The sequence below is a fragment of the Asparagus officinalis genome, chromosome 8 (genome assembly GCF_001876935.1).
Source record: "Asparagus officinalis chromosome 8, Aspof.V1, whole genome shotgun sequence".
NCBI classification, from domain to species: domain Eukaryota; kingdom Viridiplantae; phylum Streptophyta; class Magnoliopsida; order Asparagales; family Asparagaceae; genus Asparagus; species Asparagus officinalis.
In genome coordinates this window covers 36458391-36465459 of record NC_033801.1, presented here as the reverse complement: position 1 = coordinate 36465459, position 7069 = coordinate 36458391, and positions in this window count along the sequence as shown.

The window sequence follows — 7069 nt, the reverse complement described above, 5'->3', positions numbered from 1 at the left end:
GGTCTACTAGCGGTGAGATAAAGAAGACTACCTATCATACCTCGGTATAGTTTTTGGTCCACATCTTCACCACTCTCATCCGCATCAAGCTTAACACTAGTACTCATGGGAGTAGGCGCATGCTTAGAATTCTCCAACTTAAATTTCTTCACCAATTCCTTCGCATACTTGCTTTGTGAAATGAAGATCCCATCCTTAGTTTGCTTGACTTGGAGCCCGAGAAAGAATGTAAGCTCTCCCATCATACTCATCTCAAAGTGATCCTGCATAACTTTAGAAAATTCCTTGCACAAGGATTCATTAGTAGCACCAAAAATAATGTCATCCACATATATTTGAACCAAAATGAAATCATTTTTCCTTTTTCTCACAAAAAGTGTGTTATCAATTGTTCCTTTTGAAAAACCATTTTCAATAAGAAAACTAGAGAGGCGAGCATACCAAGCCCTAGGAGCTTGTTTCAACCCATATAAAGCTTTTTGTACCCGGTAAACATGATTAGGAAAAGCATGATCTATAAAACCGGGGGGTTGCTCAACATACACTTCCTCTTCTATAAAACCATTTAAGAAAGCACTTTTGACATCCATTTGAAATAGTTTGAAATTTTTAAAACTAGCAAATGCCAAAAACATCCTAATAGATTCCAACCTTGCAACCGGTGCAAAGGTTTCATCATAGTCTATGCCCTCCTCTTGATTGTATCCTTGGGCAACCAAACGAGCTTTATTTCTAGTTACAATGCCATGTTCATCAAGTTTGTTTCTAAAAACCCATTTTGTACCAATAACACTAGCATTGTTAGGTCTAGGAACTAACTTCCAAACTTCATTTCTTTGAAAATTGTTTAATTCTTCATGCATAGCCAAAACCCAAAACTCATCATTTAAAGCATCATTAACCTTTTTAGGTTCTAGTTGAGATAGAAATGCAACATTACCACATTCACTCAAGGCTTTTGAGCGAGTTATAACTCCTTTTGAAGGGCTCCCAATGATTTGTTCCTTTGGGTGGTTTGATGTGAATTTCCAAGCTTTAGGTTGTTCAACTTGATCTTGAGCATTTGTGCAATCTACATCCTTTTGAGCTTCTATAGAGGGAGTGTCATTGATTTGCAACAAGTCCAATCCTCCCTCAATATCATCATCATCATCTTTCCTAGGCAACACAACTTGAGAGCCAACATTAGTCTCATCAAAAGTAACGTTTATAGACTCTTCAACAACGAGGCTTCGTTTATTGAAGACCCTATAAGCCTTACTTCGAGGTGCATAACCCAAGAAAATACCAACATCAATTTTGGAATCAAATTTATCATGGTGATCTTTTGTATTTAAAATAAAACATTTACAACCAAAGACACGAAAATAACCAATGAAAGGAGTTTTTCCATAATAAAGTTCATAAGGAGTTTTCTTAAGCTTTGGTCTAATCAAAACACGATTTAAAACATGGCAAGCCGTATTGACGGCTTCCGCCCAAAAATATTTTGGTAAATCAAATGAGTTTAACATAGTGCGTGCCATCTCTTGTATGGTGCGATTTTTCCGTTCAACAACACCATTTTGTTGTGGTGTTCTAGGAGCGGAAAACATATGAGTTATACCATGATGAGCACGAAAATCATAGAAAAATTCATTTTGAAATTCACCACCATGATTAGTTCTTATTTTAACAACTTTCAACTCCTTTTCATTTTCAATTCTTTTGACATGATTAGCAAAATTTTTCTTTGCAAGAAATATTGTCCATGTAAAACGAGAAAAATCATCAATAATCACAAAAACATAGTGTTTGCCTCCAAGAGAGGTAACACGCATAGGACCAAATAAATCAAGATGAAGTAATTGCAAGGGTTTAGAAGTCGATACCTCATGGATGGATTTGAAAGAAGATTTTGTTTGTTTACCTTTAGCACAATCCTCACAAATTGTATCCTTTATGAAGTGCAAGCTAGGTAGCCCTTTTACAAGATTCTTCTTAGACAATTTTGATATTAACTCCATATTTGCATGTCCATGTCACTTATGCCAAATCCAAGGATTTTCATCAATAGCCGCAAGGCACTTCACATCTTGATTCACTAGCTCATTCATCTAAAAAATGTATACATTAGATTTGTGATTAGCAATAAAAACAATTTTTCCATCCATATTAATGATGCATTTATCCGGTTTAAAAGAAATATCAAAACCTTTATCACTTAATTGGCTAATGCTAAGAAGATTATGATTCAAGCCATTTACTAAATAAACATCTTCTATAATGGGTGAGGTGGAGATTTTGTCATGTTGAAGGTATCGCCAATGAAGGGTGTTCAGCAATTCGGCAGACAGGGAAAACTTGCCCCGAGATATGTTGGACCATTCAGGATTACAGAGCATATTGGAGCTGTGTCGTATAGATTAGATCTTCCAGTATCGATGTTAAGTGTACACGATGTATTTCATGTGTTGATGCTCAAGAAGAACCTACATGATGAAGAGTAGTAGAGGGTGATTGATACACTTGAGATTGAGATTCAGATAAATTTATCCACCATTGAGGTACCGATTTACATCCTTGCGAGAGAGGACAAGAAACTAAGAAAAAATATGATTCCCTTAGTGAAAGTTCAGTGGAACCGAAGCGGAACTCAGGAGGCTTCTTGAGAGCGTGAGGAGGATATACGTCGTGACTACCCACACCTGTTTGAGCATGTAATTTTTTTTATTTAATTATGCTTTCCTTGTACACATGATTGTCTATGTGGACATGTTTATATTTAACACTATAGTGGGGGTATTAATACTTAACTCCTAATCACTTAGAACACATGGTATATATATGGAGGGTTTGTTGTTTGGATTTTTTTACTCGACGTACTAGTTCCTCTTAGTTAGGGGTTAAGTAGGAGCACTCATATTCTAGACTGTTAAGTGTAGGTACTTCTGTAATATATTTGCGGAATTTCGGGGATGAAATTCTCTTAAGGGGGAAAGAATGCAAAATCCTGAAAATTTGAATATTTTGTGCTAAAAAAATAATGAATATGTTATATATGATAAATAACTTATTTTGATGTTTGAGCATGCTAGGAATTGATTTGAGATCAATTCAATGTATATGTGTGGATATATGAGTACAAATGCACAAAACATGCACGAAGAAGAAATTTGAAAAATAATGATCAGTTACGAGTTTATATATTTTTCACACTGATATACTTAGAATCTAGGAAAACTCAAAAGATCAAAGTTATATGTCTTTTTATCAGATTTCTAACAAATCTTAGATCACCTCATTCTAAGATCGGATGTAAATGTTACAACCAATATATGGAAGACTTAACTATGTATTACTCTTTTTGTTTAATAAGAACAAGACTTTACATCATTTCTTAATGTTTTTGAATAAAATAAAAAAAAATGATGTTGGCTTTTCATTATTTCTTGCACGTGTCGTGTTTTGACTTACAACAATAAAGTTATATGAGAAACGCTAGATTTAGAAAATTCTCTTCATTATCATTTAAGATAATTCTAGAAAATTTCCACCTGTTGGGGATAAGTACTTGTCATTCCCCTAGGAAAATTCTTCATGTGCTATGCTTTTGCTTTAAACACTGAAAGAAGTCTATAAGCGTCGTAGGTATAGTATTAACTTGGCATGAGTTTTTCACATAGAGTGAAGTTCGAAAGTTTTCCTTATTACCACTAGGGATAATTCTGGAAAGAGTTTAATCCACTGAGGATTTTATGAGAACACTTGTTATTCTTATGTTAATGAATAAAAAGGTTCAGGGGGGGGGGTTAAACTTTTAGAGGTATGATGTTAACGTAACAACAATTTGTAAACTTATCATTTTATTGAAAGAGATTGATAAGTGGATTGGATCGTCAGAGGTAAAGTATTAACATGACATGAAAAATGTTATGATCGGGGCAACTTTTAGGTCCTATCGCTCTATTGGAGAGAGTCGATAAATGGATTTTGTCAGAGGTGTGATACTAACGTGACCGGAAAAATATTACGATCGGGGTAACTTTGAGGACTTATCGCTCCATTAGTGAGAGTCGATAAGTGGATTTTGTCAGAGGTGTAATATTAACATGATAGGAAAAATACTTATGTGATTTGAACACAATTTAGGGGACTTAGCATCTCGCTAGGGAGGATTGCTAAATGATTTGTCATCAGAACGATGACTCATGGTACTTGTGATTTGAACAAGATTTGGGATCTTATCATTCTGCTAAAGAGGGTTGATAAGTTAGTCATTTATTACTCTAGTAAGGAGAGTTAATAGATTAATTGTGATTTGAATGATTCAAAGGACTTATCATTCTATTGATGAGAATTGATAAGTTGATTTTGACAGAGGAATTGTTGTCATATTAGAGGCTATGCACGCTAAATTCAAACTCTGTGGGGATGATGGTTGTCAGAAGTGTAGTGTTAATCTAACGAAGATTTTGTCAGCTAAAATAACTTAGGTCTTGCTGAAGAGATACAAAGGTTCTGATTAACACTCTGTTAAAAGAATTCATGAACTTAGGGTATAAGTGTCATGTTTGAAAACGCAAGGGGTGGATCCTTCGTTTAGAATAATTGCAACGTAAAGGTGACCTTTGCGTTTGAAATTCAAAACGCAAAGTTAAGAATTCTCATAACGCAGGTCTGGGCCTAGCATTTGGGAGTTTGAACGCAGAGGTGAACTCTGCATTAAGGTTAAAGTCCAAAAGAATTTATCCATTAACACTAAAGATTGCGTTGAAAAATGGTTGGGATTTTCTCTTAGAATCTCGTACCACTTTAACAGCTTGACGGCTTTTATATATAGACCTGTGTGGTCAAATCAAGAGTCGTTCGACTCTTTCCACTTTTGTCTCGATTCCAAAAATGTGAGCGCTCATTTAATTTTGACCAAATCTCCGACGAACTTCGTCTTCTCCGATTGACTACATCGATGGCGCCACGAAGGATGGGCTTTGACTCTAAGAAGGTCGCTGGAGTGACTTTAGAAACACCATCGGCTAGGGATGCCAGTGGTGTTCTCGTTTCTATGGGGACATCGTCATTGCCATCGCCATCATGTGGGCCTTCATGCCGTGGTAGGTGGTGGCCATAATAACTTATTTTGATAAGTTTTCTGAAAACCCTAGATGTGTTCTTGAAAACGAGGAAGACGACTCGTTTTGTTTGATGAAAACGTAGAGTTGGGACTTTGTGTTTATTATGAAATACAGTGTTGATTCCTGCATTTGAACTCTAAGCGTGGGTCTCGGCCTCTGCATTTAATTTTTTATAACGTATGTCCGTGACCTCTGCGTTTAAGATTTACAACACAAGGTTGACCCTTGTGTTTAAGACTTTACACATGGAACTTGACCTCTGTGCTTTTAGTCTATTCTTTTAAATTTATGTCAGCAACTTGCTTCAGCCTCTAATCTTTGCTTTTGATTTTGCAGTGTTCTTCCTGAATGTGGCACTTTCTCAAAAACATCATTTTGGATAAATTGGTGGTCCCGAAAAGGGTGAAGATTTTGATTTCTGTGAACGGATTCCGCTATGCACTTTCCCTGACCCAGAGAGGACGCACATGCTCAGATTCCCCCGATGTTCTTCTCTCAGAGCTCTGATTACTGACTTAGATATGGAGACTCTTGCCAGCCGTGACCAGTTACCCAAACCGGCGTTCATATTTGGAGATCATATAGCAGTCGATGATAGTCTAGTACATACAGAAGACTGAAAGCTGCTACAAAGAGTCAATAACCGCTTCCTCTTTCTCCCTAACATGAAGAGAATGTATCCACTCTCTTATTTTTTGAATATTAGCTGCCGCTGAGGTTTGGCTTTTGATCACCACAACAGGGTAATCTTAAGGGACGAACCGGGCTGCAGATCTGACAAACTCCTCTTCTTTATGCCGAAGAATCCACTGAAGTCTCCTCCTCTCTGAAATTCATGGCTCTTTAGTCCTCAATCCAGCAGGGCTTCGTCAACGCTCGAGAATTCTAGATCTGGAAAAATAAAGGTCCTGGGGCTGTATTTATAGGCTTCAGGACCCTTTTTTCAGATAAAAACGGCTGATTCCCTCTTATCTTCAGTTGAAAACACTTAACCATATTATCAGATCAGTTGGAGCAAATCCAGGTGGTTAACGATCGAAAAAACCCGCCAAAAACAACTAAAATCAACATTTTCGTATTGCAGACACTTATGAGTGTCTCAGTGTGATCTAGACACTTACAAGTGTCTCGGCCAAGCCAAGACACTTGTGAGTGTCTCGGCTTGGCCGCCAAGACACTTGTGAGTGTCTCGGCTTGGTTGAGACACTTGTAAGTGTCTTGGCCAAGCCAAGACACCCCGGGGTGTCTCAGTTTGGTTTTTTTTGTTTTTGGTGCGTCGAGTTTGTTTCCATCGTATATTCGTCGTCCGGACTCGGAATTACACGATTCAAGATGTGTCGGAAAGCTGACGAGGATATCTACGGGCTCCCATGATTAAATCATATGTGGAGTAAATAGGACACGAGGGGTGCTCCGCCTTTCGTAAACAACGCGGGACTCCCGATCAGCTCTTGTTTCCGTTATTCCGAAGTTCCGTTACTTCGTATGATCCGTCGACTCACTTCATATGTTTGTCATCATCAAATGAGCTTCTATAATTTGAATGGTGACATTCATCATCTTCTCTCTGTCTCGAGCCATGTGCGAAGACCTATAGGTAATTTTTGACGCCTACACTAACGAGGGAGACGAACGTCTTCTATAGGTAAAACCTTGATGGCTTAGATTCACCATCACAGCCAAAACGAACGGCTCAGATCACCTGTGGCGGTTCGATTCAACAGTTTGAATTGAACGACCACGATCTCATTCCAGACGACGGGATGTTTGGAATCCCGATGAGTGGCTGACATGATGCGGTTCAGATTGAACGACCACGATCTCTCGTCAAAACAATGATTGAGATTAGAGACGCCACTAAACCTAAGGCTCAGATTGAGTGCGTGAAGATGAGGCGTCCCCATCAGAATGTGATCTGGCGTGCCTTAGCTAGCGGGCACAGAAGCCTACAAATG